At 50.9% G+C, this 22774-nt stretch overlaps 1 protein-coding gene across 8 annotated transcripts in view; it reads right to left on the bottom strand.

Moving 5' to 3' along the window:
- Positions 1–21741, bottom strand: part of MRAS (muscle RAS oncogene homolog) — a 59749-nt gene extending 38008 nt beyond the window's left edge. For 2 of the 8 annotated variants that reach the window (XM_077990927.1, XM_077990924.1), the window contains exons 1-2: positions 20985–21438; positions 4377–4478 (exon numbers count right to left, since the gene is read on the bottom strand). The gene's annotated coding sequence lies outside the window, so the exon portion shown is untranslated. Of the gene's footprint in view, positions 1–4376; positions 4479–20984; positions 21439–21694 lie in introns of those variants that run through there. The other 6 variants (XM_077990926.1, XM_015132033.3, XM_077990925.1 and 3 more) reach the window with 3 other exon arrangements.
- Positions 21742–22774: the final 1033 nt, after the last annotated feature.

Raw genomic sequence — 22774 nt, 5'->3', positions numbered from 1 at the left:
GAGACCACAGGGAGCCAAGCCAGGGTTCCCTTCTAATTTGGACGCAATGGAACAGGGCTAGACTACTCATTTCACACAAACATCAGACTGGGTCCCCCGTGAAAACGCTTTCTGTGCCCCTCAACGCTGAGGAGGAAAGTCCAGGCCCCTCACAGGACAGTCAATGCCTGTCGCTGGCTGCCACTGCGGACCTCTCCAGCCACACACGTGCCGCAGCCCCTCACACTCTACTCTCACTCCCAACCAGCTCTGTGGTCTCCCAGTGTGCCCTGTGGTCACACTGCAGCCTCTGCGCACACCTAAGACCCCCAGGAGAGCACATACTTCCTCATGGGTCAGCACTAGGCACTGCCTCCACCTGTGCTTTGAGCCCTGAAGTTCCTGCCACAGACGCCACAGTGATGCCTAGAATTTTCTATGTGTTTACTGTGCACAAAAGGGCAGGGACAGCATCTTGTTCTTCTCTATATCCCAGAGCCTGGCATAGCACTGGCACAGGGCAGACACTTACTGAATGAACTAGAGGTTCAACACGCATTTCTGAACAATGGTCAGACAACCTACGTACCACAGAGCTGGCTTCCCCATGGTAAAGCTGAGGGACAACTCTCTCAGCCAGGGCTTGGGACTGTCTCTCTCCTACTAAGAGATCAGACTAATGGCACAGACAGGGCCCTCTGGAATCAAGTGTGAGCCAGGAACAAAGAAGGGGTTTCCAAAGCTGGAGAATGAGTCCAGAGAACCCCCCAATTCCTAAAGGTGTTATCTCCTTTTGATAGGCCTGTTTCTCCATCCCCCCAGAAAACACTGATCAAATGGTGTCTTTGCAGATGGGGAGGTCAAGATGCCAAGAACCATGAACTACACTCCTACAAAACAAGCTGGTCTCATGTGGTACAGAGAAAGATTTTTTAAAAACCACTCACAGGCTATGATGAAAGTCACCACAGAATGAAAAGTTGGTTGGTTGGTGGTTAAGGAGCAAACTGATTACATTCACAACACACCTCTCCTTTCCAGCCTTCTCAACCAAAAAGCACCTCAGAGATCATTCCAGGATGTTGGGTCTTCACTTTGGGGGATGATGGGTGTGCCCCTCTGAGGTGGGAAGGTGGTAGAAGGTAGACTTGGGGTTCTCCTTAAAATTTCCCCACTATTTTCTGTGCTGAATACTCTCCTACTGACCAGTTGAGTGACCTTGGGCAAATTACCTTCCATGGCCTCAGTATCTTATTAGTAAAGTGGGTTAGCTGGAGACTCATACTTTGCAGGATTGCTCTAAGCATGAAATAAAATGTATGAGACATGCCGAGCTCTGAGAAGATGCCCAAACGCTCGTTTTGTCACCTTGTTTACTTTGTTCCCAAGAAGGAGGACACACACACATATACACACTCACACATACACACACACACACACACACACACACTCTCATTCCCAGCCTCCTCTCAGCATGAGAAGCCTCACCACCATCTCTGCTCTGTTAACAGCCAGACAAAATAGGCCTGTGTGGGAACATCACCCACCATTTAGAGCATTGTTTCCATGGGAAATGGCTCCAAGGTTCCAGGCAGCCCCATCCACGCAGAAACCAACTTTGGGAACAGCAGCCACTTGGCCGTGGGGGTGGCTGAGCTGGTTCCCATGGCAACCACTGCTCCCAGGGCCCCGCCCAGGCCACAGGCTTCATGGCAACCCAAACCGTTGTTCATACTGGAAACTTCTGCCTAAAAGGCAATATCGCTTCCTCAATAATTTTAATAACGTGTGTACAAAAACCTCAGGCATCTGTAAATGGAAAAATAAGCTCTCTTGGCTGTTGTCTGCCTCTTGCTCCCTTTCTTTCCCCATGGGTAGAACCTTCGTGCATGGTTTGAAGTCGTTTCCCCAAATACCAGATTTACCTTGTCAAACAGATTGTAAGCTCCACGAGGACAAGAGCCACATCCTCTCATTCCTTTGCCCCTCACGGGGCCAGGCAGAGCCTAACACATGGGAAGCTCAGTCTCTACTCACACTGCCCTCATCACTTCCCCAGTGCCACCTTCTACCCACACAGGCCTCCCTCGTGCTAAGAAGCAGGGGGTCACACCCATCCTTCTGAAAGGGGCCGGCTCATACCCCTAGGAAGTGGGTGGCTGGGTGGACTGATCACCCCAGTATAACCTTTTCACTCAGCAATCTTCAAAGTTAGCATGGGTGTGTCTAAGACCTCCCGGGAATAGTCTTGTGTAACAGCCCAATGGTTCTCAGTGGGACAGCTTGGGAGGTCAGGGACAGCCTGGGAGGTCAGACACAGCCTCAACTCCACAGCCAGGCAGCCGGAGTTCCACTGCGGCGTCCAATACAGACTCCCTGTGTGACCTGGGGCAAGTTTCTTAACTTCCTGGTGCCCAGTTTCCCCATCTATAAGACAAGAGAACAGGGCCCCCAGGAAGGTGTAAGGCCCCAGTGAGAAAATCTTGGAGGGTCCCTCAGCAAGGGCATATTTGCATCGATAAAGTAGTTGGGCCCCTGCTTTCCCTTCAACCTGGTAGGCTTCAGTGATTTAAACCATTTCCTTGCCCCATCCACAGCCCTAGAGAAGGGCCTCCACACTGCAGAGGGCTTCGGGATGACCTGATGTGGTGATAGACAGAAATGCCCAAGACAGCAGCAGGCCCCCAGAGCCCCCACAAAATGGCAAAATGGCAGGGCTCGGTGGTTCTTATCCCTCATGAAATTTGCCTCTTCTCCTCGTTTCCAGGTTCTAGGGCTTCTATGGAGCTTGTTGCCCAAAACAATAGCCTAAAACCACCGCACCCATTGTTCTAAGTGAGCAGCACATGTTAAATGAATGGCTTCAGCTACAGATGCTGCCAAGAGGTCCACAGGCCCCCTGGCCTCTCCATGCACCCCACCCCACCCAGCATCACTTCTAAAGCAGTGTCCTATGTGCTGGCCAGGAAAAATGGTGCCCAGAAGGAGCTGCATAGCAGCAACAACGCCCACCCTTAGTGGACAACTGCTGTGGACTGGTTAGACGCCAAAGGTCATGTTACAGCGGTCATGCCACACTGCCTCCAATTCTTTTGCCAATTCATTTTGCTGCATCACATGGCTTTTCTTTTCTCAGGGTAGTGTCTTCATGATTCACTCTCCTACAGGGCACTCTTCATCACTGTTGCTGCCTCCCTTGGCCCTGACCTTGGGACCACAGATTCTCAGAGGCTGGGCCAGGGCCAATCCAGAGGCTCTCCCAAAGATGCTGCCAATTTTATTGAAGGTTTGGTATTTACTGTTTTTTGCTTCTGTATTTCTATACTAATTATTTCAAAGAGTCCCCCTAACCCTATCAATTGAATTGCAAGTATTTTAGGTAAATCAGGTTAGAGAGAAGGACATATCCATTATTAATGGGGCTCTTAGGAAAGTGAATGGACTTTCACTCACATTGAGCTGAATTAGACCTGGGAAGCTAATCTCATCTCTATGATGTCTGGGTGTGCCCAACCCAGGGGGATGAGGACACGCTGTGGGGAGTGACCCAACCCATGTGGAGGAAATGGCTCTGCATTCCAGGAGCTGCCCTTCCCTTCTGCACAATTCCCAGAAATGGGCAGCTTCACCAGAGCGCTGACCTGCAGGCTGTGCGTAAATGGCACGTGACCCCACAGGGGTCTAGGCCACTTGGCATCCCTTAAGGCTTCACTCTCCACTCCCTGAGACTTTGCTCCAGCCCCTTGTTTCATATCTTTGCTAAGCCAAGTGTGGCACTGTCATTGGGCCTCTCAGCTCCTCTAGAAAGCCACCAGTGCTTTTTAGCTCACTCCATTATTAAGCCCTAACCACCCACCCAACCATGTATGTAATTTCATGCCATAAACAGCAAGTCTCGATGGCAAGTAGGTGGCATGGGTGCTGCTCCTTCCCATTCCCAGAGCCATGGCAGACAACACTGATGGCTCACGGTCCCCTTCCTTGTCAACACAGTACTCTTGGCAGCAGAACACACTGACTGCTCCAGAGAGAAAATCTGTCTGCTGCCCCAGATCTAACCTACTACCCTTCTGGTTCCCTCCAAAACATCCCACTTAGTGGCCATCCTTTTCCATGGGAAGGGCTCAGGACCTTTAGGGGTAGCCTGCCTGGTGATCTCTGGAGATCTCTATTACCCAAGTCTTCTGTTAATCTACCAATCCCTGCTTTTCTTCTAATCTCCTCTGCCAGGATCACACCTGGACTGCTGTCAGCAGAGCAGAAATGATCAGACAGAAGTCCAGAGATCCAAGCAAAGGCCAAGGTTGAAGTAAGTCAGGGAGGGACACGTTGTTGGGCTTACTCATGACCCCTAAGTACCACATGCTTCCACACTTCCACATGGCAACTGTCAATACCTGGGTCTTTCCCACCAGTATACGGGCACCTCCCAAACAGGACTTAGGGCGTAGCCATCTGCGACCCAGCACGATGAGCCTCAGTAGGTGTGCAGAAACCACCTGCCACGACAATTATAATTACAACAGTCATCATGTTAAAAGCAATAGGAACATTTAAGGTAAACAATGTGTCAGATGCTGTTGGAAGATTTTAATTCTCATGACAACCCTACGGGGTACAGCTTCCCATTATCCGCATTTCACAGTTGAAGAAACTGAGACACAGAGTAGTAAAATAACGTTTTGAAGGTCACCAAGCTAGAAAGAGGTAGTGTCGGGATCTGAAACCACACAGTGTAGTTCCAGAGCCACTGTCAGCCTGTGGTGCTAGGCATCCTCTGCTGGCTAGGGGCTGGTGAGTATGTGTGTGCAGTCAGGCCAGGGCAGAGGCAGCTGATCCAGGAGTGCTGGAAAGAGGTCAGGACTGAGCTGCAAGGTGGTGTCAGAGTAGGATACACCCCCAAGGTCAGACTGTTGCCCATGTGGGTGAAACAGCTGGGCAGGTCAGAGCTTCAGAGGCAACCAGGGCAAATACTAGTTATCAAAACTAGACACTTCCCACCCCAGCACCCCAGATCCAGGCTGGGACACCTTGCTGAGCAGGGCATAGATCTGGTACCAGCAGGTAGCCCTCAGCCCTGAGGACCTCCGCCCTGAGGACCAGCGAGGAAGCTGGGGGCACCAAGCTGCTGTGAAAGCCTTATTTTCTAGCACCTTCTAGCACCTCTGTTTGGGACCCTATCCCCTATATGGGTCCCTGCCCCAGCCTCAGCCCATCTCCCTGTGGTCCTACACTAGAGCTGTTCCCTGCCCAGCTCAGGACTGGCCGCTCAATTGGAACTCCTTGCCAAGGAGCTTGAGCTATGCAGACAGCCTACAACCCTAGGCAAGTTACTTTCTATACCTTGGTTTTCTTTTCTATAAAAGTAGGGACAGTGGCAGCATCTGCCTCATGGTGGCTGTGAAAAGCTGCATTTATTTGCTTGGCCCAGTATCTGGCACATAGTGACTGTTCAACAGACATCAAGTTGTTACCATCATCAACATCCTTCTTTGAAATCCATCCCAAGTCCCTCCTGTTTCTCCAAAGCCTTTCTTGAGTACCTTGAGCACCCTGCAAACTGGCAGGTCCACAGGTGACAGTTCAACACAGCTCAGCCTCCTACCTACCGCGCCCTCCTGGGAAGGCTAGCAGGCCAATCTGTGTGTGGGGCTCAGCTCCCTGACTCTGCCTAGGAGGGCCGCAGGCATGTCTCAGCTGGCCACTGAATCACTACAGCGATGTCCCAGGAAAGCGAGCCCTTGGAGGCTTGTTGAATGAACAGTGGATGAAAGGTAAGCTCCTCAGATGCCTTCTTTTGCATTTCTCCAGTATTCAGGCGTTGCTTGTTCACCAAAGAGAATGTGGAAGATATCAAACTGCCAGCAAGTTCAGCATGAAACAAAGTTTCTCCCTCTGGTTTCGAAATCCGGAAGAGCTCTCCATCACAAAACCTAGCCACCCGCTCTGGGTACCCTGTAGTTTGGCGGGGTATATCCTCTAACAGGTCACATGACATGAGAAAGGTCATGGTGTTACCTGAGCCCAGAAAAGAATGAACAGGAGTAAACTGGGAGAGGAGCCAGTGTTGGCCCCCCTCCTCTCAAGACACACACTTGCTCAGGCTCCGCAGGATCACACACATCCAGTCAATGCTCCCAGAGCACCTCCTGTGTGCTTGGTCCTGGGAACTGGAGATACCAAAATAAATGAGCCTGAGCCCAGCCCCAGACCATGGGGCACGCAGTGTGTATTTTGTGGGGGAGGCAGGCAGAGGATTATGGTACACTGGGTAAGTAATGCAGGAGCATAGGAGTGGGGGGCATCTTACCCAGCCTGGGGGTGCTGCGGAAGGCTTCCTGGTAGAAGTGACGCAGAACGGGATCTTAAAGGCCAAGTAGATATTAGCCAGGTGAACAGTAAGGATGGCCAGGCACGGTGGCTCATGCCTGTAATCCCAGCACTTTGGAAGGCCGAGGCGGGTGAATCATGAGGTCAGGTGTTCGAGACCAGCCTGGCCAAGATGATGAAACCCCATCTCTAATAAAAATACAAAAATTAGCCAGGCGTGGTGGCTACTCAAAAGGCTAAGGAAGGAGAATCGCTTGAACCAGGGAGGCGGGAGAATCGCTTGAACCGGGGAGGCGGAGGTTGCAGTGGGCCGAGATCACGCCACTGCACTCTAGCCTGGGCAACAGAGCAAGGCTCCGTCTCAAAAAAAAAGAACAAAAAACAGTAAGGACAAGCGTGTCCCAGGTAAAGAATAGAAGCGACAAAAGTATAATGCATGGCGGCATGAAAAGCCAAGGAGACGCTCGGTACTCCAGGCAACATGATATGACTGGAATGTGGAGTGTATATGTGTGCATGGCAGGGGTAATGGGTATGGGGGGTAAGAGTGGCAGGGGAGGGGGTTACTGTTGGCTCCCTGAAAACGGGATCTTCATTTTTGCATCCCTATACCACGCACAGTGCCTGGCACACAGTGGCTGCTTAATAAGCACTGCATGATGAAGAAACAAGTGCCCAAGGCTGCAGGGCTAGGCAGGGGAGGGCGCTGGGCATGATGGGCCTCACATGTGCTGGAGGCCCCCGGACCCTGCCCTAGCCCCAAGTCCACACAGAAGTACCATGTAGGCTTGCTGGATGGCTGCCTAACCAAACAGGGCCCCTGCAACTCTTTTTGATGACTACACTGAAGTTCACCAGCAGAAAAAGCCCAAGAGAGAGTGGATGAATTACATAGGACAAACTCGAAGTGTTCCAGAATCTCAGAGGAGGGGAAGGGGATGAGAAAGGGGATGGGAATAGGGTAAGGGAGGAACAGGTAACCCAGGTTCAGCCACAAAGGCCTGAGGCAGAAAGCTGTGGGGGAGGGTTATTATCCCCATTTTACCAAGGGGAGAGAGGCATTCTACCAAAGGCACAGGCTAGTGAAAAGAGAATCTGGGATTTGGCACCTAGGCCTGGCAAGGTGCAAAATGAAAACACTGTCCCACTCACCCCCAGGCTTGTCCACCGAGTCTGGTGGGTCTAAGCGGCTTTCAGAACGAGGAGTTGGTAAGGGCCTCAGTGTCTAAGAAGTCACAGAACCTTCAGAACAGTATTCCCTGCTGGCATCCCTGGCTCACAGGAATGCCTGCTACTTGGCCACCTGGCCTCTGGGGTCCTACCCCAGTCCCCCACAGTGCCCCCTGCCCAGCAACCAACAACAGGGAGGGCGGGAAAGAACTCAGTCCAGGGGTGAGGGCAGGGCATGAGTTCTGTGAGGGCAGAGCTGCATCAAGCTCACAACTTCTTGGAGTGGCAGCTGAGGAAAGAGAGTAGGAAGTGGTTTTATTTTTCCATCCTTGTTCTCAGTCCCTGGGGGTCTATTAATATTTTCCTAGCGCCAGGGCAGTCTCACCCGCAGTGAAAGAGGAGGACTCCTGCAGCCTTCCATAGGAATCTGAGCGCAATTGGGAACGTCACGCTGGTGGTCACCCAACCAGGGAAGGCCAGCCTCTGCACACTCTGGGGTTCCCCAGACTGAGGACCCTCGGCCTCCCCAGATCCTGGCAGGCTGCTGTCCTCCCAGCCCCCACTCTGACTCCACTTTGCCCTCTGCTCACAGAGCCCCGCACCTCCTCACTGCTCTGCTCCGCTGCTCAGGCTCAACCCTGCACAAACTGGATTCAGCCAGCACCTCCCTCACCTGCCCAAGGGTGGGCCCCTTTGCCCACCTCTCTGCCCCAAACTCTCTTCCTCTTTCTCCCCTGGCAGTGCAAACAGCCCTTTACCCACATCCCAGGCCAAGGCCTAGCAAGGCTGCCCACTGCTGTGCCCATGTCTGCCCCCAGCCTGAGCCCCTACTACCAGCGTTGTCCTACCCACCACTCCAGCATTATCACTTCCCAACAAACCCGAGCACAGAGTCTCCTGGAATGCCATCCGTGGGTGCCTGAAGCTCTCCCCACTGACCACAACATTCCAGGCCTTTCTTGAGCTGCCCAAGTGCCCCCTTCCGCTCGCTCAGCCTCTGCTCTGCTGATTCTTGGTCTGGTGTCCTCAAGGACAGGGATGGTACTCAAGTGTCAGGTCCCATCCCCCAGAAGCCATTCCTTCCTCTAGGGCCCTCTTCTATCCCCCAAGGTCTGAGCCACCTCGCCTCCATCTATGGAACGCCAGTCCCGTGGCAGGTGGCAGCACAAGTGCTCAGCTGCCATTATTCCATGTGATGATTCAAGACACTTCACCAAGAGGCATTGTTTAGCCCCTTCATGAACTGTGAAGGTCAGAGAGGCTCTGTGGTTTCTCCAAGGCCATCTCTCTGACCACAAAGCTCGGCATGCCCCTCCTCATCCGCCCTCAAATCTAGGAGCTGGGTGTTACTTCACGGTCACATTCCTCTGCTACAGTGGGACAGTGGACAGAGGGCCAGGCCTTGTCTTCTTTTTCTCTGGGCACCCCAGAGCCCTGGCACATCTTTCTGCTCAGAGACACTCCAACGTATCTGCTGTCTGCATTTCCAAATGCAGGAGTGATACTGGCAGCTGGCTGGGAGTCTGGCTTGGGTAGATAGCAGGGCAGAGGTGATGTGGGCACTATGCCATAGGCCACACAAGACCCAGAGGACTGCAGTGGCAGGCCTCGTGAAGGACATACCATGAGAGGAGTCCCACTGGACACCCGTGGGCACCAGCCCAGCAGGAGGAGTGCTGACGAGGGGTCCTTCCTTGCTGTCCAAATTCCCAAAGCACTGAGCCCTCACCAGCACCCAGGGTGTGGTCCCCTGACTGGCCCTGCCTTCTGAGCTGGGGATGCCACACCCGGCCCCCAGAGCACATCTAAGGTTGTTCCTTAACTCCTTAGCTGTTCCAGCCCAGAGCTGCTCATCTCATGGAATCATGGTGTTCCACCAGTCCCCTCTGGTATGCCCAGGAGAAGGGCAGGGTGGCGAAAGAGAGGGAAGGGAAGGCCCGGATCCCATGGCCAGGCATCCCTCTGCATCTTACAGTGCCCTGCCTGAGAGATGGATGCTTCCTGACTGATCCCCCATCTCAACTGCTTTGCCCTGCAGTAGCAGCAAGAGGGAATCAAGAACCAAACGGACATCCCAAAGTCACATGCCAGCAGAGGCTGTGTCAATAAGTGATAGAAGTGGGTAGGTACAGGCAACAGGGAGCAGTGGGGCCTGCGCAAACAGATGACTGACACCCCGCTCCAGCTGACTGCTGCAACATAATATCTGCAATGAGCTTGCCACATAGTCTAAATTTTTAAATTAGCCAGCAATCTGAGTCTATGCAAAAACTCAGATTTCTGGCTCTTTTATTATTTTAAATACTGGCCACTAATGAAAAAGTTTTACACATTGTATAACCCAAATAAATCAACACTCTGTACCCATTCTTCTTGAGCACATACACATCTGAGTGGTACGGCTGTTCCAAGGCAGACAACTCTTCGCACTGCCTTGGCTTGGCCTGGCTTTGGTGCGAGGAGGTGTGAGATCAAAGGAAATGATCTCACTGAAGAGAGCAGCCGCAGGGGTTACTTGGCCTGCAGGAGATGGGCCAGCCTGGCATTCTTCAGGGACAGGCACACAGCCCACCCCAGGAGTGTGCCAGAGCCCAGAGAGGTGGAGGCCAAAAAGGCACACTCAAAAAACGCCGCTGCTTCGCTTTGTTTTCATTATTTATATTTAAGATGTTAGACACCATTAATGAAGAATGTGAAAATGTTTATGTTGACCAAAAATGAGAAAGACATAGGGTCTAGGTTCTTACTTGAGGTGGGGAGAGGCGATTCAATCTCCATTTTTAAAGAGTAACCAGACTGCAGAGAGACGGACTGAAGCCAAATAAAAGGGAAACTTCCTGAAAACGAGGCAGGCATGGCAATGAGTGTGGGATTTTCCTCTGCAAAGGTCTGTGAAGCAGACGCGGAGGAAGGAGGACTGGCCACCTAGCTTTGGAGTGGTGAACCAGGCTGGAGGTGGGTGTGATGGCTTCTCAGGGACCCTTCCAATTCCAGGGTTTTAAGCCCACTTAGCAGAAGGCTACTTTTCACATCTCCCTCCCCAAGCCCTAAATGACTGCTGCATTTTTTCTCCTCAGTATTCAGCCTGCTGCTCCATTCCTGCGGGGCAAGGCCTGTCCAAAGGTCGGTATTGGCTGGGGGGTTGAGGGAAGCTTCCCACCCCTCTGCTTTCTACATATAGCACTTTTATAAAAAGTCATGAATCAAAGCCCCTCTGCTAGCTGTATAACCTTGGCCTAATGAAAAACTTCTCTGTGCAAAACTATTGTTGGTGGGTGGTAGCAGCCACCAGCTGGAGGTGGAACCAGGCTGGGCCCTGTGGCCACGGATGGTCATTATCATGACCATTTATTAAGCCCTGACCACATGCTAAGCACCTTACATACACTTCCCTGACCCCCACTGCACCCCAGACTATATGAGATTACTATCAGGGTCTCCCAAAGCACCCAGCTGTCTGCCTTGACAGCATCTTGTATGCTGGCACTTAACTGCTTAGTTATTTACAAGATGTAAACATGTAATGCATCTTCCCCACTAGACCGTCGCCTCCATGTGGGCAGGGCCCACCCTCTGTTCTCCTCACTGTATCTCCAGTGCCCAGCACATATCTGGCACAGAGAAAGTACTCAATAAATACTGTTAATCTACATCATCTCCAGTCCTTATGTTACAAAATGTTCTAACAGGAAAGGGAAAAAATTAACACCTGGCTTTGCCCTGATCAAGTTAGGAGAGGACTGACTTGATCTGGCTAGTAATAATGATAGCTTAATCATCCCAGCGTTTCTGCTGGTTCTTACTGTAGGCAAAGGTAGAGGTCTAGAGTGTCTAATTCTTTCTTAGATGAGTTATTTAAAGGCCTATATATATATATATATATATATATTTTTTTTTTTTTTTTTTTTTGAGACAGAGTCTCACTCTGTCACCCAGGCTGGAGTGCAGTGGTGCGATCTTGGCTCACTGCAAGCTCCGCCTCCTGGGTTCACGCCATTCTCCTGCCTCAGCCTCCTGAGTAGCTGGGACTACAGGTGCCCACCACCACGCCCAGCTAATTTTCTGTATTTTTAGTAGAGACGGGGTTTCATCATGTTGGCCAAGATGGTCTCGATCTCCTGACCTCATGATCCACCCGCCTTGGCCTCCGAAGTGCTGGGATTACAGGTGTGAGCCACCGCGCCCGGCCCATGTTTTTTTTTTTTTTTTTTTTTTTTTTTGAGACAGAGTCTTGTTCTGTCGCCCAGGCTGGAGTGCAGTGGCGCGATCTTGAATCAGTGCAGCCTCTGCCTCCTGGATTCAAGCGACTCTCCTGCCTCAGCCTTCCAAGTAGCTGGTACTACAGGCGCCCGCCACCACGCCTGGCTAATTTTTGTATTTTTTTAGTAGAGACGGGGTTTCACCATGTTGGCCAGGCTGGTTTCAAACTCCTGACCTCAAGTGATCCACCCACCTCAGCCTCCCAAAGTGTTGGGATTACAGGTGTGAGCCACCATGCCCAGGCCCCTTCACATCTGACAAGGGCAGCCCACAGTCTAGACTAAGACAGATTGTAATCTTTGTTCTGCAATCAAAAGTAATGAAAATTTGGAGTTTTCAGAAGGTCTGGGGAAAAGTGTCCAGGAAAGTTGGCCCCTAGAAAATAGCAGAAAACTAAGTTTGAGGAGACAGTCACAGAGACAGTCTCCAAGGGTGTGATGAAGAAGGGAAGGATGTCTGACATTCATTTTTAACTTCTGCCCTGATCTGGGCTACAGAAAACCCCCTTTCTTAAAAGCCCTTGGTGAATGCCTGTGATATACAATAACAGTGGCTTAGCAGACGAAGAAGCCAACCTTACTGTATGCACATGGGGCAAAGGGGAGTGGAGGCCAGGCGGCCAGTGGGCATGGCCCATACCCTGAAATCTTTAGAAATACTGCAAATTAGGAGGGTTTTCATCAATACTTGGGCAATTTTTAAAGAAAATAAATGATACCCTCAGAGAATTTCTATGAGGAGAAGATCCTTTGGAAGAATTAAGAAATACTGGGGGATGCAGCTGTCCATTTCCACATGTCAGGTGAGAGCCCGACCCAGTATGACTGGACTAGAGAAGAAAGGCCAGAGTGTGGCTGGGACGTCCTCCCATTACAGACATGGAAGAGGAGGCTACAGAGGCGGAGAGTCACACAGACAAGTAGTGGGGCAGAAATTGGAGCAGAGGGTTCCTTCAGGAAGGGAGGACTGAAAGTCCCTGAGTCCCCAGGCTGCCAATTCTGCAGCCCAGCTGGGTGGCCTCAGACCCCTCCCTGCCTGAACACCAGGCACTGCCAGAGGCCCCGCCTGGGGCAAGAGCGGCCCCACTTTCTCCTTCCACACAAAGGGGCTCTCCCAGTCCTGCCATCTTTCCTATTTACCCACCCCAACCCTAAATAGAAAAAGTTCTTGTTAAATGCTCTATTAGAATGGTTATGTTGTTGAAGTGCCAAGTGACCTGCTCCTCCTGCTCCCCGCTTTCCATCCCTCCAGCCATCCCCAGTTGGGAGTCCAGAAATAAAACAAAGGCTTTGTTTCTTTATTTTGATTTCCTCCTAAAATCTCAAACATGCAGGAAACACCCACCCAGCCCCAGATTAGTGGATCAGGCAGCTGTCCACTGCGGGGGGGTGGGATGGGGTCAGTGAGTGGGGGTGGATGGGAAGGCTGTGATGCCAGCTGGCCTTAATTGCTGGGGAGTGCCAGGGCACCTGGCCTCTCCTGGGCTGGACTTCCTCAGCGGGAGTGTGAGACAGACTAGGACTTCCAGCTCTGCCCCAGGAACCTCAACCTGAGGAATGTGGGTGGGGAGGGAAGACTAAGGAGGCATAGCTCATAGAAGTTTTTAAAAATATATGCCCCCAAGGCTTTGGGACAGTGATCCCACCCTCCTTCCGTCATCTCTGGTTATAATAAAGCAGACACTGAAAGAAGACCATGATAGACTGGTGAGAGCGGTGTTGGCCAAGAAAGACGGCTTTGCCTGTCTCCTCCTCGAGCCTCCATTTCCAATGGAGTGAAAATATAAAGAGATAAATTTGTGGGTTATCTAAAAAGGGAGAATTTTCAAGAAGGCATGTTGAAATACTAAAGGATTAGGAAAAAAAAAGCTAAACTGAACTAAAATTAATTTTGCTTTTGAAATGAATACATAACGCTTTTGAGGGGCAAAAATCTGTCGCCAACACCCCCCATAAATGGTCAGCTCCTAAAGGGGTAGGGGAGTCTCCTGAATCCACTATACTCCAGAGATCTCCCCACAGATCCACATGCCCACAAATACTTTTACATTTAATCTGTGTACTCGGTATACTAGGGCCAGCCTAATATACAGTACGCCAAGTAGTTTCTTTTTAAACCCAAACTTGTCTTTAAAAAGGTATGCCTGTAAGTATAACACATACGTGGATTTCCGTATAATCACATAGGCAGTGGTTGTAGAATATGTTCAACTGCCTTCACTGGTATGGCTTCTACTGCAAGATAAGCCCCAGTAAAGCAGGGCCTTCTGAGGTCTCTCAGCACCCAGCCTTTGCTGGGTTTTGCAGCATCTCCATCAGAATGAGGGAAAAGGATCTGGTGGTGCTATTCTTTTTTATTTTTATTTTTTGAGACAGTCTCTGTGTCGCCAGGCTGAAGCACAGTGGTGCGATCTCGGCTCACTGCAACCTCCGCCTCCTGGGTTCAAGCGATTCTCCTGCCTCGGCCTCTGGAGGAGCTCAGACTATAGATGCCCGCCACCACGCCCAGCTAAGTTTTATATTTTTAGTAGAGACGGGGTTTCACCATGTTGGCCAGGTTGGTCTCGAGCTCCTGACCACAAGTGATCCTCCTGCCTCAGTCTCCCAAAGTGTTGAAATTACAGGCATGAGCCACTGCATCCAGCCTGGTGGTGTTATTCCTTAAGGGCAACTCAGGGAAGGAAAATGTTTCCAGACATTCTCAGCACTTAATGAAGAGGACTTGGGGTCCCCCATGGGTCCCCACTTTCTGTTATGAAACCAGATGAAATCTTGGTCTCCAATAGGAACTGACAAGAATCTGCCCTGGATAAGGAAGCCTTTCCAGAAATTTTTGAATCTTTCTGCACAGCTTTAAAAAGCAGTGCTTTACTCACTGTTCTAACTCATGGCAAACTACATGCAAACAGGATAACATCAGGCGTTAGCTCAGGAGTCAATCGGTGGGTGGAAAGGAGAAGGCTGCAAACAGTTGGGTGAGAAGCTGCGTCCTGTCGTCATGGACAGCTTCTATCTGCAGCTGCAGGGCTGGCTCTGCCGCCTTGCTCCTGCTTGGCAGAGAGAAGGACCCAGTACCCGGTACCTGTTTTTTTCTGTGAAAGCTGCAGGAAGGGAAAACTGTGAAGTTATGGATTAGAAAGTAAGCCATCATACTTTAGTTTCCTTCTCTTAAAGTAATCCTATACTTTAGAATATAAAATGTATTTTGTGTCCAGGTGTGGGGGCTCATGCCTATAATCCCAGCACTTTGGGAGGTTGAGGTGGGAGGATCGCTTGAGGCCAGGAGTTCGAGATGAACCTAAACAACAAAGGGAGATCCCATCTCTACAAAAACAATTTTAAAAAATTAGATGGGCACGGTGGCACACACCTATAGTCTCAGCTACTCAGGAGGCTGAGGCAGGAGGATGGCTTGAGCCCAGGAGTTCGAGGCTGTGATAAGCTATGATTGCTCCACCACACTCCAACCTAAGGAACAGAGTGAGATCTCACTGCTAACAACAACAACAAAAAGTATTTTGTTATCATTCTCATATAATTATAAAAAGAGAATTATGTTTTCTCTATCTTCCAAATATACAAACCTACCATTAATATTACGGTTCAGTTTAGGCAGCTATGACTAAACCATGCTCTGCAGCCTGGCTAAACCCACAACAGTCAAGGCAGGTGTTTGTGAGGGTAGATGAACTTCTCTGAAAAAGGTCACAGCCAAAAAAACACACACTCTCCCCAGAGTGGCTTCTCCCCAGTGTGGTCAGAAGCAGCAAAAGGCTCTTCAGTCAACAACTTCCAGGGAGGCCCACTGGCATCAACTGAGGACATGAAGCCCCCAGAGAGAACCAATACAGGAAAACTCAGGAGCAAGGCTCCCAAAAGCCCATTGCAGGCTGAGGATGGGCCCAAACCAGCCAGGGCAAAGGATGAGCGGTCTGGCTTTAAGTCCAGCCCTACTGTGAAAAGTAGGGTCACAGACAAAATGGTCACATCTGTTCATTTTGGGTAATGGGTACATGGTATTTGTTATACTATCCTCTACACTTCCCTTTTTCAAAATTAAAAAAATAAAGTACACAAATGATTTAGGGGTTCATTTGTGACTGTGAGATTAGTAGCAGTCAGGGAAGACTCCTGCCAGCTAGGCACCCACTGCCTCTCCCGCCAGCCAGCGTCTTCTGCACCTCCGCTGCCTCACCGCATCGTTGTGCACAGGCTGCTCCATCCCCGCTCCTCATGAGGCCTTTGCCCATCGCACTGATTATGTAGAGCCACACCTCCATGGGATAGGTCCCCGAAGCACCAGGAGAGAAGGGATCATGACATTTTTGGTCATCCACTGCTGGGAACAGCACGGTCTAACAGAAGGAGTGTGCGCTTCAGGAAGAGGACAGACCACGGTCAGATTCCTTCCTGACTCTGCTTCTCTCAGGTTATGACTGCAGGTGACCTACTTAACCTCCTTGAGCCTCGGCTTCCACATCTATAAAAGGTTAACTGCATCTAACAAAATCGTTGTGAGGCTTAGAGATAGCGAATATCAAGTATATAGTACAGGGTTCAGCCCACAAGTCTTTGCTGAATGAAAGATGGATGGAGAGATGGATCAATTAATGGATGGATGGGTGGGTGGGTGGGTGGCTGGAAGGATGGAGGGAAGAAAGGACAAACATACAGAGGGGCTGTTTTTAAACCATGACATTTGAAGAGCAGTTGAAGGAAGTAAAGCTGCTCACGCTGGAGAAAAGCAGGACTGTCAAAGGTTCATGTGGGACAGGTTAAGGAAGAAGGGAAAGAACTTCCCAAGAATGAGAGAATCCCCAAAAGCAGTGGACTGACTCAGAGGGTAGCAAACATTGTGTCTCTAGAAGGGTCCGGGTGAAGTCAAAGACACACCCCTAATGGGCTGTCAAGGAGGGAAGGACTCCCCTTGTTGAAAGTTTCTCAGCCTTTCCTCAAGGGCTCACTTTCCCATTTGGGTCATATTTGTCTACTATTGCACTATAACTAGCTTAATCTGAAAACCACCATACTTTAAAATTTTTTATCATATTTTTTTACTTAAAATACTTCTTTAGCCTTAATCTGAGCAAAATATCCATTTAAAAAACCCCCGGTTTGTTGTGATGCCTGTGTTTGCATAATACATTGAAATAAACCAGTATATAACTATCAAAATGACAGATCATCTTCCTCGCCACTATGAGAAATGTGCTCTACGGGGTGTGACTTGACTTAATACACTCAGGGGGCTCCTTCTGGGTCTAGGATTCTGTCCTCTGAAGGTTGCTTGAATCCTGGTAATGCTCTTCATTCTTCCAGCCCTTTCTGGCCTCCCAAGCGTATTTTCATGTGTATATTTTATCTAATCCCTATGACAACACTGAGGGCTGGGCAGAGAAGTCACAGATGGAGCCTGGGCCCAGGCAGCACAGGACCCAAACATGGCCCTATAGATGGTCACAGAGGCCAGAACCAGAGCTCCCAACTCTCCACCCACCCTCCTTTGTTTGGCCATTACAAGCTGCACAGCCAAATTCATTCTTGGTGCTCTCCAAAATCTTACTAGCAATACAACCTATATATAAATCATATTGTTTTATCCATCAAGGTAGCCTGATGCCAGGACTATACCCCTCTGAGACTCAGAAAATCACCTCAGCAACCGGTGATGACCCACATTGTCATGCAGCGGGGCCCACCTAGTGAAGCTACCAAGAATATGAAGGACAATGATAGCGACATTAAGAAGCAAAATATAAAAAATACATTTTTATATGTAATATATAGCCAAAAAATCAAATAATATGAATTGGGATAGAATATAACAAATATTTTTTAATATAACAACAAGAAAAAGAAGCAAAATACACATTGCTGCTTCATGACTCCTACAAGAGGAAGGCCTGCAGAAAGCTGTCTGAGATCATGCTGGCCAGCTAAATGGCCCTAGGGGCTCAGTCGTGGGAGCCAGGACAAGGAGGGCCAAGGTGGAGTCTCTGGGAATAGGTAGAACCAACTGCATCACACACGTAGCGGGAATGCTACCTAGAGAACAACAGGTGGTGCACCACTGAATGTGTGGTGACTGCAATGTGGTCTCCACCTCAGCCTGAACCTCATCACCCCTGCTGAAGCACCAGGCAGCACCAGCACTGCCCTCTTGGTCAGACCCACCGACTGACTGCACAGACTTCAACTCACAGGCTAGGCAATGAGAACTGTCCCACTTTGTTTGTACTCTTGGCCCCCATCTCTGCCCTCTCAGACTGCACTGGAGCGGCATGCTGACTTGGCTGCACAATGGGCTTACAGAATAGGTCTGCCATGAACATTAGAGAAGTCACGTGCCTTTAGACCAGCGACGGCTAAGCTGGGATCCGGGGCTGGTTTTCAGAGATCCATGAATCCCCTGAATTATATGTCCAGCTTTGTACATCAACGTTCCCCGGGCTTCTCATCAGCATATTAAAAAGACTATGACTCAAGAAGACAAAAGCTATTACCCTGAACTCCAGACCCTCAGTCTTTGTGGCTACCTGTCCCACGCAGGAATTGCTGGAAATGGTACTGATAGCCCATTCCTGTGTACAGAGACCTTACAAGAGCAGAGAGCATCTTGGGGAGATCTGAGCTCTGCTTAATCTTACTGTTATTTGGGTTTTGTTACTTGTTGCCAAAAGCATCCCCATTGATTCAGTACTAGAGGGCTCAGAGGCACGATCTACGACTTATCAGGGCTGGCAGGGACTCAGAGTCCAGCAACAAAATTCCTCTTAAAGCTTGAATTCTCTGCTCAGTCCCTAGACAATAGGTACTTGCCAGGTGTCCCAGGTCTCAGGGAACTCCTCCAGCTCCTTTCTTTTTCCCATCTCCAGATAAAGGTGACTGTACCTTCTATGTCTGCCCAGGGCCTGGCAGGTACAGAGCCTCTGGAACTCAATGCACATCCTCTGGACACTTGAGAACATTCCAGCATTGCACAAAAATGCATTCCCATTCAGTTCACATGAGTATGCTTGTACAAACTACACAACGCTCATGAGCAGCTATGTTTTTCAATTGCTTTCAGGGAGACACGCTCTGTTTGGGGGCATTTCATTGGCAGAACAGATTACAATGATTAAATCAGATGTGAAATATATTATGGAAGCCACATTTCCTGAGAACTCACTAGATCCAGGAGGCTGGTCAACATGTGATTCTGACTGAGGTTAGGACCAGTCATCCCAGGAGCCTAATTTATCAGAGGCCAATAGTCATTCCTTGTTCCAGGTGGTCACTAGAGCTCAGGAACCAAACCGACCCCAAGGGTAACTGACTTGTCACTTTTTTTTTTTTCTTTTTTTGAGGTAGAGTCTTGCTCTGTCACCCAGGCTGGAGTGCAGTGGCGTGATCATGGCTCACTGCAACCTCTGCCTTCTGGGCTTAAGCAATCCTCCTGCCTCAGCCTCCCGAGTAGTTAAGACTACAGGTGCATGCCCCCACGCCCAGCTAATTTTTGTAGAGACAGAGTTTTACCATGTTGCCCTGGCTGGACTTGTCACTTTATAAGTAGCTCAGAAGAACTGAGTGTGAAATACCAGTGGCTAGAGCTAATAATAACATAAAAAAACCTGTCACAAAATGTCTTATGTAGGTGAAAAGAGAGGTGTAAATTAGCAACTGTCTTATAAGGAGTGAAGCTGACAGCCCTGGAGACAATCACTTGCCTCACCAGAGGGCCTTGAGTACCGCCTACCCTCTCCCCCGCACCGACCCCCCCCCAACTTTAGGAAATGCCGAGCTCACATCTGGGGGGTCAGTTTCCACCAGAGCACGAGGCTTGCCCAACACCTCCCTCCCCAGAGGCTGGCAGACCTCAAAAACCCCAGAGCATGAAAGCCCCATGCCTCCCACACTGGCAGAAAAAGGACAAATTACACCATAAACTACACAGAGAAGCTAACTGGCGGCTGGGCAGTGTGAACAGACCTAAGGGTGAAAACCATTGCCCGAAACATTTTCAGCCCCAGTCAGCAGGGACATGTGATTTACAGGAAATTAGGAGGTTTACAAAATGTTAGCAGCTCAAGTTTCTTCCCCAGGAAAAGAAGCAGGAGAAGCTCTAAGAACTGTATCCGAGAAAGTGCTTTGTTCACTGCTAAGCTTCTGACACGAGTCAGTTATTAATACCCACAGCTCACTGCCTCACACTTCAACCCACCAATGAATGTCTATAGTGAATAATTATAAAACAATATATTACAAAACTCTAACACAGGCTGCACCAGAGCCTTCCCAAGCCCAGACAGCCACGTGGCCAAAAGCATGGACTTAAGATATCATCTTGGGCAAGCTGTTGGCTCTTTTTCACCCCAGTTCCCTCATCCTTTATAATAAACAAAATCTTTCTGGAGGTGTCTTGTCAAATGATGAGCACATCCACTTCAAGTGCCGGTCTTTGTAAGTCCTGTTGGTTGTTGTTTTTACAGTGGAGTTTCAGAGCTCTTAAAGTCATATCTCCATCTTACTCCTGCTGCCAGACAAACCTCTGAAGCCACGATTCCGAGCCGTGTCAGCCACCCTCTCTGATCAGGTCCAGGACAGAGTGAGTCCTGGAGGAGCAAGGCCAGGGAGGTTCCATACCATCACCGGCCACTGGGGAGTAGGGGCAATGGCAGAGCTCTATGATCAAGGCCCCAGTGGCCTTGACGGACTTTGTTCACCTCTCCAGACTCCGCTTTGCCCCAGGCCAGAACAGACCTCAGCTCTAGCCAGAGTCTAACTGGGTGTCCTGTGTCCATGCTGCGGTCAGACATCATCTCCTCTAGGGGGCCTTCTCTCACCTCCCACTCTGGAGTAGGGACCCCCAGGGGCTCCCACAACCCCTGGGCTTACCGGATCTCAGCACTTACCACCCTGGCTTGTCACTTTGTGCTCTTGTCTTCCCCGCAGGGCAGGACTGGCACCGTGTCTGATGCCCCAGCCAGGTTAGTTCAATGCATGAGCCCAGGCCCTAGTTGTGACCACAGCTCCAGCTCCCCAAACCTCCGGGAGCAGTGAAGGGTTGTTTATGAAGCAGTCTGCGTTTTATTATTCAGATGAATTTGTCAACTCCCTGGCGGATCCCTCCCCTCTTTAACGCCATCTTAAGGCGAGGGGGAGGGGGTAGATAAAGAGCCCCCCGCCCACTCCCCCGCCCCTTCATGCCACCCATCTACCCACCGGGTTCTCGCCCAGGCAGCCAAGGAACCCAAGTGTGATTACCATGAAAGGGTCTCTTTGAGCGGCGCGCAGGCCCTCCCCACTGGGGTCTTGGTCGTGGCCGATTTCCCGAACGCACACCGTTACGCGGGAGCCCGCGATGGGGGCAAAACGCCACGCACAGCCGGTCCCGGGGCGCACCCCGCGAGCGGAGAGCGCGGCCGAGCCCGGAGGGCGGCCACACCTCCCGCCCCGGAACAAAGCGACGGCCGGGGAGAGAGGCGGCGCGGCCGGGCCCCCTCCCCTCCAAGGCCTCCCGACCACTCACCGCGAGCTCCAGCCCCAGCTCGGCTACGGCACTCAGGCCGCCCCCTCCTAGCTTGCGCCGGTGAGGAGGCAGCGCCGCGCCCGCCGGGCCCCGCGGCCGCCGGACTGACGGCTCCCCGCCAGCCGGCCACTCCGGTCCGTCCCCGCCCTGGCGCCTCCTTAAAGCGACCGCGCCGCCAGCGTGCGCCCCGAGCGCCTAGCGCGCCGCGCATTCCTTATATTGTCACAGCGCCTGCTAAAAATAGAGCGCCGCGGCGGGCGCGCCAGTGGGGAGCCCGGGCCGGGTGCCTCGACCCTGTCGCCCCCCCGTGCACCCAGGCCCCCAGAACGCGCGCCCGCGAAGTCTAGCCCACCCGCGCCGAGTCCCCTGGGCCCGGCACCGCGCGCTAGAACGCCAGGGGCTGGGGTCGGCGCCGCCGCCTCTCCCAACGGCCCAGCGCACTTACCCGGGTCGGATCCGTGGCGCCCGGGAGCTGGCTTTAATGTGGACGCCAAATGGGAATTCGACCCGGCCTCTTTAAGAGCCTCTGCGCTCCAACCTTTAAATCTCCGCTCCGGCCGGGCCAACTTCTGAGCCTACGGACGCCTCCCCAGTCCTAGACGAACATCCGTCGCCACCTTAGCCGCATTCCCTTCGAATCCTGAGACGTCTTTCTTCCTTACCCTGCCCCAGCGCCTCTCCCCGCAGGCCTTCTTGGTGCACCGTTCCAGGGCCCAAACTTCGTTGGGATGGATGCGACGGGGACAGGCGACACTCGCGCACCATTTCATTGTTTCAGTTCCGCTAACTCCTCTCCAGCGGCGTCATTTTCCCCACGTTAAAAAAATAAAGATATAATTCAACACCATAAAATTCCACCTTTTGAAGTGTACAATTCAAGACGGGTGCGGTGGCTCACGCCTGTAATCCTAACACTTTGGGAGGTCGAGGCGGGTGAATCGCCTGAGGTCAGGAGTTCAAGACCAGCCTGGGCAACATGATGAAACCCCGTCTCTACTAAAAATACAAAAATCAACCCGGCACGGCGGCACGGGCTTGTAATCCCAGCTACTCGGGAGGCTAAGGCAGGAGAAATCACGTGAGCCCGGGAGGCAGAGGTTATAGTAAGCCGAGATTGCGCCACTGCACTCTAGCCTGGGCAACAAAGTGAGCAGCTGTCTTTAAAAAAAAAAAAAAAGAAAGAAAGAAAGAAAGAAAGAAAAAGAAAAGAAAAGAAATAAGAAAGAAAAAGTGTACAATTCAGTGGTGTTTAGCATACTCACAAAGTTTTGCAACCATCACCATGAGCTAATTCCAGAACATTTTCACCACTTCCCACTCCCCCGCCCCTGCCGCCACAGAAAGAATGAAAGAACTACCTATTAGCAGTCATTCCTCATTCACCCCTTCCCCCCGCCCCCGCCGGGAACCACTAATCTACTTTCAATCTCTATGGTCCCTATTCAGGACATTTTCTATACATGGAATCATACAACATGTGGCCTTTTGTGACTAGCTTAGCTTCTTTCAGTAAACAATGTTTAAT

Source organism: Macaca mulatta, chromosome 2, assembly GCF_049350105.2.
Source record: "Macaca mulatta isolate MMU2019108-1 chromosome 2, T2T-MMU8v2.0, whole genome shotgun sequence".
Classification (NCBI taxonomy): domain Eukaryota; kingdom Metazoa; phylum Chordata; class Mammalia; order Primates; family Cercopithecidae; genus Macaca; species Macaca mulatta.
The sequence above is the reverse complement of the archived record's forward strand: the minus strand, read 5'-3'. Positions and strand labels throughout refer to the sequence as shown.